At 47.5% G+C, this 17010-nt stretch overlaps 1 long non-coding RNA gene across 2 annotated transcripts in view; it reads right to left on the reverse strand.

Annotated features, from left to right (window-relative positions):
* The window catches only part of LOC110575843, an 81474-nt gene extending 73564 nt beyond the window's left edge, over positions 1-7910 (reverse strand). For both annotated transcript variants that reach the window (XR_002480042.1, XR_002480041.1), the window contains exons 1-2: positions 7834-7910; positions 2825-2968 (exon numbers count right to left, since the gene is read on the reverse strand). This is a non-coding gene — a long non-coding RNA (uncharacterized LOC110575843). The remainder of the gene's footprint in view (positions 1-2824; positions 2969-7833) is intronic.
* Between the last annotated feature and the right edge of the window lie 9100 nt (positions 7911-17010).

Consider the following 17010-nt stretch of genomic DNA (forward strand, 5'->3'; position numbering starts at 1 on the left):
ATAAATATTATTTTCCTGGTTTCCCTTTTTTTCAATCTTATTATTGAGGAATTTTATTTAAATTTTGCCCTCATGGGGCACCTAAGTGGTGCAGTCGGTTAAGCGACTGACTCTTGGTTTCTGCTCAGATCGTGATCTCAGGGTCATGAGATCCAACCCCGCATCGGGTTCCACGCTCAGCAAAGAATCTGCTTGGGACTCTCTCTCTCCCTGTGCCCCTCCTGCTTGCGCTCTCGCTCTTTTGCTTGCTCTCTCTTTCTCTCTGAGACAAATAAATAAATCTTTTTAAAAAACTTTTGCACTCATGAAAAATTTTTTCTCTTCTTATTTTAGGATGCTTACAACTTTTGTTTTAATATCATCGTTTTAATTTATTCTTCTCTATTTTACAGCAATTTCTGGTTTTACACCTGCTCTCACTTGGCATAACTGTTCTCTTGTGTTCTCTTGGTTTTTAGCCCTGTTTGCGGTTGGTCTCTAAGATGGTTGGCAGAATATGAGTTTAAGGAAGTGTAAACAGTAGAGAGTTCACATTATAAAAAATGGTTTCAAACAAGGGAGAAAGAGAGGGAGAGAGGCTCCTCCTAGCACCCCCACTGTGTCTGAAAACAGATGTCTTACACCAAAGTTCCCAGCCTACTTCAAAATGTGTTATCAAAGAACCCCCATTCCAGAAGCTCAGGGGCATGAGCACACACTCCCCCACTCCCTGCCCATAGCACATTTGATCAGTTGGGAAGGAGATGCTTATAACCCTTTTACTAACAACTCAAGCTGCCCAGTGCTTGTCCAGTGGCCGGATTTCAGGCTAAGGCTGACGGACTACAATGCCACTGACTAGGAGGGGTGACTCAGGGTGGAGCGACATGCTCCCAGCCTGCCCGTGATAGGGAACCATATGGAATTAGCCTTTTATCTCAGCCCTGAAGCATGTATGTCTCTGAGCATGGACTGGGGCCAGGCATGTGACTCTTCTTTTATTTAGCCCATCCCACTTCCAATGTCCTGGCGGTTTCCTTTACTGTGATACAGTCAAAGGTGAATGCTCTAGAATGTGGCACTACTGAGCTACCCTCACTCTTCCTGCCTCTGTGGGGTGTCTTTGAAGGGCAGGAAGGTTTAGGTGCATCACCTGTTTGCAGGTTTTCCAAGCCTGCAGCTCCTATTCCAGGCAATTTAGGCCTGAGAAAGACAAGTCCTATGGTAAACAAGCCAAGTCCCTATGTTAAGATTATCTACCACAGCTCCCCTCCAGCCTTCCCATCCTACTCCTCCAAGGGGACACACCAGAAGCTGAACTCCCAAGGCAGTTTGCTAGCCTTGCCCAAGTGGAAAGGGTCTCCAGTGGCGAACATGCTGTACACAGACTCCAACCCTAGCAGCCTGTGTATGAATTTATTTCAAGATTTATTCACAGGCATGGGATGTTCCCCATGTCTGACTCTCCCTATTATTTGGGCTGCTACAAGTTTATGGTACAATCTTCCATGTAAACCAGAGGGACTCATTTGAGCTTCAGGTGCTGGCGGACAGGTGGCCTAAGGTTAACACAGTCATCCTGTGCCCACAAGAGCAGGGAGTGACTGTTCTTTTATTGGAACCTTAGCTCATTTCTCTATGATATTTATGCCAGAGCTAAAAAGAACACGTTTTGTGTTTGCATAGATTCCCCCAGTGTTCCCAAGTCCATTCTATTTCTGTTTCTTTTTCTAACCCATCTGGGAGATGATATATGACCTTGATCACTACACCAACACTTAGCAAGTCTATTTTATTTTATTTTATTTTATTTACACATCCAGGGGATTGGGGCACCTGGGTGGCTCAGTCTGTTGAGTGTCCGATTCTTGATTTCAGCTCGGGTCATGATTTCGGGGTCATGAGATTAAGCCCCATGTCAGACTCTGTGCTCAGGGAGTCTGTTTGAGATTCTCTCTCTGCCCCCACCACCGCTCCCTCTCTCTCTCTTAAATAAATAAATCTTTAAACACCCAGGGGATTTAAAGAGGTCCCTCGCTGGCTAAGCATCATTAACTAGAAGTAGCATTTGCAGATTCAAGGTGAGGGCATGTTTGGGGCCATTTGTGGGAACCTTGGCAACCAAGGTGGAAGGGTGAAATTCTGTGATTAGCCTGACCTATAAATAACTTTCCTGCTAAATACTCTTCTATCCATTCTTTGTCTGAGTAAGTCCTATTTGTCCTTCAGGGTTTAGCTTAAAGCCCACTTCCTAAGAGACATCTCCTCCCATGCCCTAGAAGAGTGTACACTTGGCCCAAAAGTGGAGCAGACCCCAAATGGGCAGCAACTGGAGGCCTCACAGCAGACTCCCTCTTGCAGGGAGCTGTGAGCTGTGAGCTGTGCACCACCACTGATGACGCTCTAAATGTACTGAATGTGAATTTGTCTTTCTATTTGAATCATTTCTTTCGAATGGATCCCCAGGCGTGGAAACCCCGAATAAAGGGGAGTGTGCAGAAATATCTGTCTTATACACACAGCCAAGATGCCCTTTGCAGGGACAGCTCACTGAGTGAATGTACTGGTGTCCTGCTCCTTCCTCATCCTCCACTCAACCCCACACACGGAGCACCAGGCTTCCCCTCCTCCAGTCAACCCCACACACGGAGCACCAAGCTGTCCAGTGAACATGCATACGTGGCTGGCACAGGCAGGACTTGAAGGGGGACACTGATGCCCCATTTCCAGATACATGACATACCAGGAAGAGTTCAAATCAAGCAAGAGGAGATTTGTGACATTTGCATATTGTGCAAAAGGCAAAAATAATCATTTCAAAAAGGAAGGAAAGCCCAACACTCACCACACTGTTGACGAACCTTGAAGATATCATCCTAAGTGAAATGAGCCGGTCAGCAAGACAAACACTGGATGATTCCACTTATCCGAGGTACCTAGAGCAGTCAAATTCCCAGAGACAGAAAGGAGAATGGTGGTTTGCCAGGAGCTGTGGAGAGGAGAGAATGGGGAGTAGTGGCTTAAAGGGGTATGCAGCTTTCGTTCTGTAAGTTAAAAAAGTTCTGGAGGTTATTTGCACAACAATGTGAATAGACTTAACACTAATGAACTATACAATTAGAAATGGTTACAATGGTAAATTTTATGTTATGTGTGGGTTTTGTTTTGTTTTGTTTTTTGTTTGTTTGTTTTGTTTTTTTTACCACAATCGGGATAAAAAAAATTTTTTTAAGTCCCTTCAGGGCACAAACCACAGATCAGTGATGTCGCTGTCTGCACTGCCCTCTGCTGGTCAGTGAAGCTGATGCAGGGAGGAACACAGCTTCTAGAGTAAAATCAAATTCCCTATTCCATGAGCCTTTTATTTTATGGTCACTCATGGCTTTTAAAGCAGGCAGAAAGTATGCTGCTGGGGGTAAAAACTCAGTTAAAAGGCTGCTCCATAAACAGAGGAGGTTGAAAGCCACCCCATCCTTCACGTTTTCCCCTTATACTTGCCCCTATAACTAACTATACCTCCATATCCTCTCAACAGTTATCCCAGCCTCTACCAAATAAACCATACGACTTTAAAGAATGAAACTTATTTAGAGGTTTAATCCAGAATCCCCATCAGCTTGAACTCAGGGTGAGAAAGGCCTTAAGACCCCCATGTGGAATTTAGGCCATCAGACTAAAAGTCTCCCAGACCTCTCAAGTCTTAACTGGTGTAATCTTGGTTCAATTCCTCTTTGTTCCTCTCCTCCCTCTTCACGTTCACAGACATCTACAGAAAGGAAGTTCAAGGAGATTAAGTCCAAGGTTACAGAGCCACTGAGTGCAAAGCTGTACCCCAAATCCAGTTCAGCCAAATTCTTCCTATTTATTTCGTTTTTCATTGTTGTATCTTCCCCTCTCTTAAGCAGCACGATTTCCTTGTCCTTATTTTTTTAAATTTTATTTTGTTTCAATTCAATAAATTAACATATAGTGTAGTATATTAGTTTCAGGGGTACAGTTCAGTGATTCATCAGGTGCATATAACACCCAGTACTCATTATATCACGTACCCTCCTTAATGCCCATCACCCATTTACCCCATCCCCCACCCTGCACCCCTCCAGCAACCCTCAATTTGTTTCCTATAGTTAAGAGTCTTTTATGGTTTGTGTCCCTCTCTGATTTAGTCTTATTTTATTTTTCCCTCCCTTCCCCTAGGGTCCTGTTTTGTTTCTCAAATTCCACAAATGAGTGAAATCATATCATAATTGTCTTTCTCTGATTGACTCATTTCACTTAGCATAATATTCTCTGGTTATATCCCCAGCTCTGCAAATGGTAAGATTTCATGTTTTGATGGCTGAGTAATATTCCATTGTATATATATATACCACATCTTCTTTATCCATTCATCTGTTGAGAGACATCTGGACTCTCCATGTTTTGGCTATTGTGGACATTGCTATAAACATTGGGGTGCAGCACCTTTGGATCACTATGTTTGTATCTTTTGGGTAAATACCTAGAAGTGCAATTGCTGGGTCATTGGGTAGCTCTATTTTTAACTTCTTGAGGAACCTCCATACTGTTTTCCAAAGTGGCTGCACCAGTTTGCATTCCCACCAACTGTATAAGAGGGTTCCCCTTTCTCAGCATCCTCACCAACATAAGTTGTTTCCTGCACTGTTAAGTTTAGCCATTCTGACTGGTGTGGGGTGGTATCTCATTGTGCTTTTGATGTGTATTTCCCTGATACCGAGTAATGTGGAACATTTTTTCATGTGTTTGTTGGCCATTAGTATGTCTTCTTTGGAGAAGTGTCTGTTCATGTCTTCTGCCCATTTTTTGACTGGATTTTTTGTTTTTTGGGGTGTTGAGTTTGAAAAGTTCTTTACAGATTTTGGATTATAGCCCATTATCAGTTATGTCATTTGTGAATATCTTCTCCCATTCTCTAGGTTGTCTTTTGGTTTTGTTGACTGTTTCTTTTGCTGTGCGAAATCTTTTTATCTTGATGAAGTCCAATAGTTCATTTTTACTTTTGCTTCCCTTGCCTTTGTCCTTATTTTAAAAAATAATAGATAATGCTACTGTTAATAACACTGTGATTCTGTTGAAAGCATTTTCTTTCTTCCTCTGTGATTTTATTTAAGACCATTCTGCATCTTCTTTCCTTCCTTCCTCCCTTCCTCTCTCCCTCCCTCCCTTCCCGTATTCCCTTCCCAACTATGCATTGAGAGACAGGTAAGGTATGAAATGAGACCTCCCCAGGCAGGGCCAATATTTAGCTAGTAACCTCAGAAAGCCCATTTCCAGCCAATGTGGGCTGTGAGCCCACATTCTGATTGGATTCTGATTGGCTGGGACTGCAACGTGCACAGCATTAAATATTTGGACTACTTCCTCTGCTTATCCGAAAGGGTAATTTTATGTGTGTCCCCTGGAAAGCTCCGCCGGAATAAGGATGGCCCAGATGCCGTGAGGCAGGGTGGGGCGAAATGAGCCTGGGATGTGGAGTCAGGAGGCAGGGACTCAGATCCAGCCCCGCTACAATCTCTTTTGTGTGACCTTGTGCACATCACTTTCTCTGGGAATCAATTTCTCTGTGGGTAAAATGAAAGTGTGTATGGCCTTGTACCATTTTGGTAAAAGAAAACCGTGTGTATATGTGCCTTTCACATGTGTGAAAAGAGATACACCCATCTGTTCACGTGGTAATCTCTGGGGAGTGGAACAGGCTGAAGGAGGTCTTTATCACTTTATCTAATGTCTTTACTCTTTTAATTTTCCATAACAAGCATTTGTTGTGACTTTTTTCAAGTTAATAGCGAAGAAAGTCCTATTTGTTCCAGTTTTGGAGGAAGTCACACTTGTTATCCGAGGCCACAGAGCCTTGGCATCTAACTCAAGGCTGTCCTGCCTGTATGTTCCTTATGCTGCCTCTGAACAATCAGGGGATGTGAGTGCTGGGCACCATTTGACCCGCTTGTCCCCAGACCTCAGCAAATGCTGCCCTGGGCTGGTAACAAAACATCTTCAGAATTTTCCTTGCCCTCCTCCTGCTTGCATCTGATCCACATCAGCAAATGCTCAGCCACCACTCAGCCAAAGCGCATTTATCTTCTCCCCTGTCCACTGCTATAAGATGACCAAACCTGCCCCAGGTCCCGGGAAAGAGCTATCACCAAACACGATGAACTTCCAGACTCCTTTAGATTTCCAATGACATGAGGTGTTTGTTCTTAAGTCACAAGCCCAAAGGACTGAGCAGGATGTGCGAAAGCAGCATGATTACTTGTTCTTGTCAAAGGAAGATACACAAGCAGGAGGAAAAGGCTTTAGTGTCTCCCCAGAGAATAGTCTTCTCGCTAGCAAATATTCCACCCCAAAGTACCTTATGAGAAATCAATTACACTTTTTAATAAAAAAGAATGCAAAAATAGAGACTGGAAGTAACCACATGTAGCTTTGGATTCAGACCAACCTGGGTGCAAATCCAAACCTTGAATAAGTCACTTAACCCACTTTATTAAATGGACACCTTATTTTGTGCCAGGCACTCTGCTGGGCATTTTACACTAATAGCTCAAGTCTGAAGAGGTTTGTATTGTTCTCAATGTATAACAGATGAGAGAAGTGGGACTCTGGGAAGAAAGCCACAATGTGGGAGGGCTCAGCTGATGAAATTGCTAAGGCCCAGATTCCAACTCATAGCAGGACATAAAGGCCAGTACCCATTCCTCTGGATGGTGCCCCCTCTGCCACACATGTTGGGGAGAAAGAACTTGCTCTAAGTACGTTGCAGAAACCAGATCTACCCAGGAGTGATCCCACTGGGTTAAGTGATCCCAAATCCAGACCCTGACACTGCTTAGGAAGGACAGGCACAGATCCGTGGATGGTGTGTTTTGGCATTCGACGAACCTAGATTCAAATGTTCCCTCCACTTTGTACCTAACTGTGACCCTGGTAAAGTACCAGGGGTCTTTGACTGACTTCTCTGGGCCTCAGATTCCTAAAAAGTAAAAGGCAACTGGTGAGAGGTTAAAATAGGGTTATACAGCACCTCGCCCAGAGGCACACTGAGCTCCTCTTAGAGCTGCTGATCTCAGGAGCAGAGCACCCCTGGAGAGCTCCAAGCTGGGAAAGGAGCATGACAGTTCTTGGACCCTGGACTATTTATGGGTAGCCAAGCCCCCTTCAGAAGCTCAGCCCTGCCCATACACCCGGGCTCTGGAGCACTGACACAGCTACCCTAGAGCTACTTCGAGCCTGCCCCAGCCAGAAAGGGGCTCCTTTCTGGAATATCTGCGGAAGGCCCACAAGGAAATCAGCCTGCAGTAAATGTGACCTCCCAGCCACAGTGCCTCACGCACAAGCTGCCCGGTCAAGGGGAGAAAGACCCAGTTTTCCAGGCTGTGCCCCTGGGCCACTTCCGCATTCAGTGCAATAGCAGTAGCAGGGCCCTACGTGCATCCTGTGACCAGGAGCCCGTGAGAGACTAAAATACTAGGTGCTCCACAGATGAGATGTGATTTTCTTCACAGAGCTCACGGAGAGCGCGCCCAGCTCACTGCCCACTGGCTCGGCTGCACCCACCCCTGGGCGGCCTCCATCGACGCCCCGCTCTCCCTCCTCCCGGGGCCTCCGCGGCGCGCTCTCCGTCCGCTGCCGGGACGTGGAGATGCACAGCCTGGAGTCCCAGCCGGTCACGCCACAGCACCTACTCGGGGAAGGCCCCGAGGCCTGCACCCCCAGACTTGCAGGCCGCCTTTCGGCAGCACCTGCGGACCCTGCGAGCTCAGGAGACCAGCGGGGCCGCGCGGCCGAGCCCCTGGCAGAGACGGCGTGCCGAGGTTCCGCGCGCGTACTCACCCGCGAGGACCAGGTGAGGCGAGAGCCGCTGCCCGCCTCCCGCGGGAAGAGCGACGTCACGTGCGCCGCCTCCGCCGCGTCTTCCCACGCAGTCCCGGCGGGCGTGACCCCGCAGAAGCGGCGGGAGGCCAGCGGCAGGTAGGCGCCCGCCGTGCTACAGGGGGGCGGCCTCCGCGCGCCGCGCCAGCCGCCGCCACTCCGCGGTCCCCGCGCTCCCGGGCTGCCTGAGGCGCGCGGCGCCCGCCTTCAACCCCCGAGCCACCGGAAACGGGGCTCGCGCGCGGGCGGCCGCTGTGCCAACTGACGTTGGGGGGCGTCTACCAGGAGGGCGAGGCCGCGTGCATGTAGGACGCACCCCGAACCCGCTCGCCCGCAACGCCTCTTGCCCTGCCAGCTCCCGCGGACTAGCTGAAGACGGGCCCGCCCCGCCCCGAGGGGCGGCTCTTCCCTCCCCGCGGCCAGGCAGTGCACCCCGCCGGCAGCAGCACGGTGTGCGGGTGCGCCTCGCAGGCCTCTCTGCCCGCCACTTTGGGCGTCCTCTTCGGAGGCCCCTACAGTCCGCAACCCAAGCCGGCTCAGCGGGGCCCAGGCCTGCCCCTACTTCCACCCGCGGGCGCACCTCAAGGTGTGTGTCAGCAGTGACTCAGAGCTGGGTGCAGCCCAGGCCGTCCCCTTTGGGGGTGTCTTCAGCTGCCAGGTGGAACACCCCTTGGGCCTTGTGAAGGACCAGAGAGCCCTGGGCCCCTGAGGGAGATGTTCTATCTGGACAGCCCCACGGACCGCCCCACGAAGTGCCCCTCAGAGTACAGCTAACTCCAGGGTGGCCTCAGCGATGACTGCCAAATCCTCTCCTGCCTCAGGGCTGGGCCCCTCTTGGACCGGCAGCAGACAGCTGACCGGATGCCCCCATTTCTTCCAGGCCCCCCTTGCTTAACAGCAGCAGTACCCACAGGCTTTCTGTCCTGGTTGAGTCCAGTGGGCATTGATCCGTGAGGCTGCAGGACTGGTAACAGGCCAGCATCCATGACCCATCCCTGCCAGCCCAGAATGTGGGCCATTGCTGGCACCTGGGTGGGCACCATTGTGACTTTGGTGGCTCTTGCTCTGGGCATAAGCTCTGCCTGGAGTTGCTGCAAGAAAGGGGGGCGGGGAGGGGGTACAGGAGACCGTAAGGAGGCATCCTGACAGGAACAGAGGGCCTAGGGGCCACCCAAGCCACTGCAGAATCCAGCCCAGTCCGAATGCATAGATAATGACAAGAATTCTGTCCAAACTTAAAAATAACCAGACGCCTGCATCATTACTAATTAAGGTTTTAGCCCATTCTCTTCCTTCTGCCACCTAGATAAAAAGTCAGACATCCAAACATAGAATTGGTTGCACTTTGGGAAGGCACCATTGTAGAACTAAAGTGTGTTTCCTCAGACCCTCTTCCAAATCACCTAACACTCAAGTCCTGTCAGTCCCTTGCCCTGACACCATCTTGCTGAGAAGCCCCACCCTCTCCACTGTGGTTCACAGGTCGCTCTCCCTTTTTGTAAGGAGCCAATAAGCCCAACTTTGTTCAAAGACAGGTGTATTCCTGATGGTCTTTGGTAGGAAGGAATCAACAGGGCCACTGTTTTGGAGGGATGTACCATGAAGCTTAGCTTTGGAAAACTTACATGTGCCCCCAAAATCTACCTCACTCCCAACCACCCCTATCAGAGAGCCTTCCCGGTGGAGGTGCTGTTTAGCTCGGGTATGCCAGAGTGAATTGCCATTTCCTAACCCAAGACAGCAGTCTCTTGGAGAGCCATTTTTGTAATGTTCTTGAAACACTGAGCTGTCACAATGTGCAGATAATTTTTTTTTAAAAGGTTTTATTTATTTGACAGAGACAGTGAGAGAGGGAACACAAGCAGGGGGAGTGGGAGAGGGAGAAGCAGGCTTCCCACGGAGCAGGGAGCCCGATGTGGTGCTCGATCCCAGGACCCTGGGATCACAACCTGAGCCAAAGGCAGACGCTTAATGACTAAGCCACCCACGCACCCCTCTTTTTTTTTTTTAAGATTTTATTTATTTGAGAGCATGAGTGGGGGTGGTGGGGAGACAGGGCAGAGTGAGAAGCAGACTCCCCGCTGAGCAGGGAGCCCAATGCAGAGCTCTATCCCAGGACCCCGGGATCATGACCTGAGCTGAAGGCAGATGTTTAACCAACTGAGCCACCCAGGCGCCCCACAATGTGCAGATAATTCTGATGGTGATGTGCAGAGGTGAGTGATAGTGCACTGGATACACAGAGATGTATCATCAAGACTCACAGTTGAGTGGGTCAGACACCCACAAAATAGAAATTACTCATTGTGGAAATGTCATAGAGCTTCCAACAGAACATTATGAGAAAGTGAATGAGGGACACAAATTCTAAGTGGGAAGGATCTGGCAAGGCTTCCTGGATGGGACAGGACTCAGTCTCAGGTAGGCACATTTTCAAATAGGTTCAGTTCTGCTGGCCTGGGAGGATTCTTTCAACAGATTCTTTCCTTCCTGATAGTCTCAATTCTGCCCTGACAATACATTTCTATTTGCCTCTTCTCCTACCTCACACACTCTTTCAATCTCCCAGGAAGAATCCTCTCTTACTCCTCTCAACCTCTTTAGCAGGCATGTCACTGTGAGTTGGTCACTTGGCATGAGTTCTTGACCCAAATTGACTATGAGCTCTTTGGATGGGGGGGGGAAGGATAGTGTGCTCACCGTAGTTACTTCCAGAGCTCAGCATCAGGCAGAACACCTAATGAGTACAAGTTTGCTGAATGAGAGAAAACCAGAAGTTGTCTTGTGGGACCCCAAGTAATAAGAGCCAGCTATCAAATCCTTTTAGGTTACCTGTTCCTCTGAGATTATTAAATGTATTATTTCATTAATAAACCAGTTTTAAGCCCCATTTTGCCCATCATAAGGTTCTTGAATAAATAGAAACGTGAATAAAACAAGTTTTCACCGTCTTAAAATATTCTAGACAAGTAGGCTAAATAAGTAAACAAGTAAGTAAGTAAGTAAATAAATAAATAAATAAAAGGAATGGGCAAAGGGGAGGTAGCAGCATGGTGCACCCACCCAACATCCTGTCCCAGGCACTGACAGAATGGAGACCGCTGGGCTACCATCAGGGAGTTGTTCCTTGGACACTACACAGTGTTGTCTCCTGGAGCAGCCTTGGACAACGGGGTTCTTGCTATCTTATGGACACTGCAGGCCATGTAAAATAAAGAGGGCTCTGTCCTTATTTTGACTTCTGAAGAGCTTAGAACCAAATTTTGTATACATTTTTGTCACTAAGTTCAATCTTAGTTCCAACTTGGCTATAATGAAAACCTTCTTGGGAGACGAAAATTTGCCCAATTTGGAAGGTGGAGAGTAGGGCGATTTCTTGCTATGCCTTAGGACAACTAAAGCTCTGGTGACCGTCAGAATCACAGGGGGCTCTGCACTTGGATTTGGACAGGGGACCCTTGCAGTTCCCTATAAAACTAAGGCAGAAGAACTGACCTGACCCCTGGTGATTTTTCCTTATCTTTCCTTCCTTCTGGTCTTGGTCTTGTTCATGCTAACTTTTAGAGGGTCACTGATATAAAACCTTGAATGGTTCCTCATTGCCTGTGGAATGAATCTAAATTCCTTAGCATGATGTTCCAGGCCCCTGTGGTGGAGCCCTAACCTTCCCATCCAGCTTCATTCCTCAGTACTCACCTCGCCACTCCTTCCGTGACTGCTATGTTCCACATTCAAACTTAACATATTTAAATACCAGACTTGTGGGGCGCCTGGGTGGCTCAGTCGTTAAGTGTCTGCCTTTGGCTCAGGTCATGAACCCGGGGTCCTGGGATTGAGCCCCGCATTGGGCTCCTTGCTCAGCGGGAAACCTGCCTCTCCTTCTCCCTCTGCTGCTCCCCCTGCTTGTGTCCCCTCTCTCACTGTCTCTCTCTCTCTGTCAAATAGATAAAGTCTTTAAAAAATAAATAAATAAAAAGCAGACTTGTGCTCTCCTATGCTACCCACAATATCTGCTGCCCCTTCCATGTTTCCTGCCTAATTTGTTCACTCTCCTCCTACTTGGGAGAGGGTACTCTTTGCTTCTTCCCTCTTCCTAAAGTTCAGTGTCCTTCTCCCCAGCTTCCCATGCTGACTCCTCTGCCATGATTATCAGAGCTGTCCCCTTCTCTCCATCCCCTGTCACTTTTAATTCAGGTTCTCCATCATCTGATTTTTTTTTTTTTTTGCATCCACTCTTGCCCCCATAAACCCACGTGCTCATAAGAGCTCGAGTACTCATTTTAAAAATGTAAGTCTTATCATGTCACTTTCCTGCTTAAACATTTCCAATGATTTCTCTTTGCACTGTCGGTACCCTTTAGCCAGACTCCTAGGACAACACACCTGCAGTCAAAGATGGGTTTATTGGCTTCTTGCAGCAAGGGAGATGGCAGCGTATCACGGGGAACTTTGGGGCACCTCAGTAAGGAAGTGTAAGCAGGGATTCATTATAGGCTTTGGACTTGGGTTAGTTTGGGGAAGGATGCAACGAAGTATAGTTTTGCTCTGAATTGGGTGCTGTGGGAAAGCAGGGGCAATCCTATGATTGGGTTCATTTTTATCTAGGAGGAAACACCAACCCCACACTGGCTGCTGTCAGAGTTGGTTGTACACTTGTTGTCTGTGTTCAGCAGTTAAAACAACACCCAGATCCCTTTCCATACAGACTCTTCCTTCTCGTGAGCGAGAAAGCATGCAGGCCCTGATGTGCAGCGTTGATCCGAGGTGCGCAGCTCGATTGCGGTAGCGTCACAAGCTGGTCCAATCTAAACCTCATAGAACCATTACTTCACAGAAAGCTATCCTGAGACCACGATAAGTGAAACAAAACAGGGCCACTTCCTAATTTTGTCTAATCACAGACAAAAGCACAGTCCCTGTGGCGCCCACAAAATCCGCAATCAGAATTGCCCTTCCTTTCTGACAGCGTCCAAACAGGAGCGAACCTCTGCCCTCCCAGGCCCTCCCCAGAGGCACCCAGCGGAAGCCTCATTCTACAGTAAGTTCCAACACTCTCTTACCAAGACACCCCATAGTTTCCCATGGTGTTCGTTCTTCCTTGCTGTAACAAGGAATAAAGCACCTGCTTAACCACAGGTGTGTTTCTCCTGGTCTTTGGCCGAGGGCCTTGGCACTCGCATGTTTCCCCTGCCCCTCCTGGTTTCAGCTGCTGTTGGCCTCCTTTCAGTTCCAAGAGAACAGGAAACTCAGTCCTGCCTCAGGCTTTGGACTCAATAGTTCCCTGTGCCCCTGGTACTTGCTCTCAGGGCGTTTGGGGGCTGACTCCTCATCATTCAGATTTCCGGGGGAAATAACCACTTGAGAAAGCCCATCCTGACCCCGTCTCTTGGTAATTTTATAATTGCACCTTTTTGATTTCCTACATAGTTCTTATCCCTCTCTAAATTGTATTATTATGTGTTGCCTGTCTTCCCCCACCAGAATTCAAATTTTAAAAGATCAAGGATTATGTTGTGTTCACCTCTGTATCCTAGTGCTGCGAACTTTTCCACGAATAGCTGAAACATATACTACCTTGAGAATAGCAGCAGCATCTTAATGGCTCTGTCTACCCCAGGCCACTTCCACGTCCAGGACAGCTCTCACAGAACCGTCTGAATTGTTTTTCTAAAACAAAGAGAGTCTCTCCTGAAGGTGCCTGCACCTCACTCCTCCTGTCTCATCTCCTCCTGTGGCTCTTGGAGAACCCCGTGCTCAGTCCTGGTGAACATTCACAAACATGCCTCATGCCTGCCGGCAGCCAAGCATTGACTGTTTGCTGGTCCTTCTCTCCAAAATGTTCTTGCCCACTTCTCATTTTTCCCCCGAGGCCAAAACCCTTGTCATTTTTCAAAGCCTAGCTCCCAAAGTGCCTGTTTGGAGAAGTTCTCTCCATTCCTTCCTCCCCTCCTTGGGGCTCCCGCAGCTCTTCTTTCACATCCTGGTGCGACCAGCTGCACCCTGACTTCTGTCCCCATTGGCTGCATACCTGCTGTCTTTCTCAGAGCTGTCCCCATCTCAAGTGCTTGCAGGGCAGGGAACCACCTGCTGTCTGTGCCTCTTTCTTCAGTTGTACAATAAGAATTAATACTGTAGGGGCAGAAAACTTCTTTCTTCCCCTCTAGGTTCATTGGCTGGTCTAATTAAATTGACAGAAGATGGATTAAGAAGAGAAAAGCAAATTTAATTTCGTACATACTCATATGAAAACATGAGACTCAAAGAAGTGACCAGAGCAGGCACATTTTACACCTTTTAGACAAACACATCTGTGAAGAATTGACAAGACCCAGGGGTCTGGGCTTGGGGTAGGAAATGAGTGAAGTAACAAGGTTTGTTTAAATAGCCTTCTCAGCCCTCAGTTCTCTCTCTGGTGATGAGGAGGTCCCGCCCCTGCTACAGGGAGGGTACTTTCCCATGGAGATGCATTTTTTGCTTTCAGGGGACAAAGTGGGGGGGGGGGCAGAGCATCCTTTTTGCACTGGCTGTTTAACTTATCAATATGCCAAAGCAGCACATTTTGGGGTGGCCTGCCCTCAACCCCATAGTACCCACCTCATAGAGTTTTTGTGAGGAATAAAGGAGTTAATGCATGTAAAGCAGAATGATGACCGGCACAGAGTAAAATGAACACTGTAAGTGTTTGCTACTATCATTAACGTTCTTTTCTGTATCCTTATTACTGGTCCAAAGGAGGTATCAATATGTACTGCTGTTGAATTTGGATGGAGCAGGACAGGAAAACTGCTAAAAGCCTGAGCTTTGGAGCTTAGAACCAGGTTGGCCAATTTGTTTAGTGGCCTGCTAAGTTCTCTGTGTAACCTCCAAATCTCCCTCCACCCCAGAATTTGGGGATAAGAGCCAGGGATAATTGAGAGAAGAGAAAGCAGTCCTAAACATTTATCTAGTGGTATGGCATAGGGCTGGTCTGACTTAAAAGATAGACACCTGCCTCAGAAATGTATTTTTAAAAAGCTTCCCTGGATCCCTTGTTCGAATGTCACTTATCCTGGAAGGAATAGCATATTTAACCATTACCTCAGACTGGGTCCCACTTTTCCCATATCAGGGGAGCAATGACATATCAGGACCACCAGATGATAGTAGAGGTGGCGGCTGGGGTGGCCAGAGAAGTCTGGGTTATGAGTTGCTGTTCCCAGAGTTTCCAAGCCTTGTTAGAGGAAGGGTTGCCAGAAAGTGCTGGATGCAAGGGAGTGAAAATGATGGAGAAACACCAGATGTCTCCTAGGATGAGGTTGGTCTAATGGAGAAGCAGGAAGACTAAGTTGTAGTTCTAATTCTTCTACATTCTAGCTGGGACACCTGGGGCGGATTACCGAACCTCTCTAGCCCTGGAGGGTGCGGGTTTTTGGCAGGGGACTCTAAGTCTAAATGTGTGCTTTAACACACCCTGGGCAGTGTCTGCTAGGGGGAGCCTTGTCTGACCCCGATTACTGTGAACAGCACCTTTTGGGTGTAGACAACAGCCGGTCTCAGCTCTCAGGGAGGTGTGGGATTCCTGGCAGCTCCCTGTAGGACTGGATTGGCCTCTAGTGGCCAAAGGCTCACAGGCACAACAGGGTGACGTCTACGCTGTGACCAGATGGGATCATTAGAGGCAACTGGTATTTCTCTGAGATCCTTAACAGAGCTCTCTCCTCAGCTGAAGGCTTTCCATGAATCCAAGCTATTTGAGCCATTTTATCCTTGTATTCTCTATGTTTGTATGTCATTTACAAGTACTTTCAGATACTTGTCTGAACCATCAACCAACCTGTGAAGTTGTCATTTCCATTTCATAAATGAGGAAGCTCAGAAAAGGCGACTTGTCTCAAAGTTTGGAAACTTACCAGGTTTGTCACAGAGCGGGATTTGGCACAAGTTTACACTGGCTTTATCCAAGGAAAGTGAATTAGAGATCGAGAACGCATTTCAACATAAAATGACCTCAATTGCTAGGTGGCCCATGGCAGTGGGGTGTAGTGAGTCTGGGAGCCAGAACTAAAACTTCAAACCTGTCAGGTACTAGGGGAGGGACTTGGGCAAGCTAATGCTCATTCTCACTTCCCTCACTTGTGAGATGGTCTCTCAGAGGATAAACGGTAATACCTGACATAAGTAAATGCAGTGTTCATACTACCTTGAACATGTGGATAAAAATACAGCATCTCTTGGTAATTTTTCTTATCTTTCCCAACTTAGTTTCTATCTTCAAACTAGACTAGAAATGGGCTAATTGGGGTTCTTCTCTGTCCTTCAAGTTTGCCTGGGGTTCAAATACTTGAAATTTAACCATATGAAAGGAAATCTGCCTCATCTGCAGGCTAGCTGATAGGTATGGGGCAAACTACCTTTTCTAGGCTGACTGGCCTTGGGAGTTTTTCCCAGTGGCCTGGCATCATGGTGATTTACCTGGCATGCTTGACTGAGCATGGCCCTGGCTGGGAGGATTACATTTTATCCAATGTTGAAATCACTTGAAATTCTTCTTGCTCATCCAAAGATACGGAAATAAAAGCAACTCATGGTCCTGCTGAGGCGAGATCTTTATTGTTAGCTGTTCTTGGATCTTTATTTTCTATCTGCCAAAAATAGATGGATCCAAGTAATGTAAGAATCACATGCACATGGATGTTACTGCACACCCCACACACATTTCACCAAAAGATCAAATTATATTTTTACTGTCTTTATCTGTAGACTTTAGAGTTCTATAGAAGCTTTTGAGTGGAAAGATGACATTTTTATCATTTTCACTTTTTCAACGTACCAACACTCAGAGGGTTCATTCTTGGGTGGAACGAGGCAGGAGGCCAAACCATTCTTTTTAAATGCCCTGGCCTAAACACTGTCTAGAGACTAACCCACATGCACACACACCGTAAGTTAATTGAAGTGATATCCAAACTCCTTTTTTCCCCCCTTTCCTCTTCACCAATCACTTTCTCACCGTGGTAGAAGCCCCTTTGCTTCCTGCATTTCTATTTTACTCCTTAGTATTAATATAGAGAAGGTGCTCAGCTACTTGAGGAGCTAAGGATTCACGAAGTCATTCTAACCCACTTCTGAGATAGGTCTCCCTAAAATATTTACTTGTCC

This window comes from Neomonachus schauinslandi, chromosome 11, assembly GCF_002201575.2.
Source record: "Neomonachus schauinslandi chromosome 11, ASM220157v2, whole genome shotgun sequence".
NCBI classification, from domain to species: Eukaryota; Metazoa; Chordata; class Mammalia; order Carnivora; family Phocidae; genus Neomonachus; species Neomonachus schauinslandi.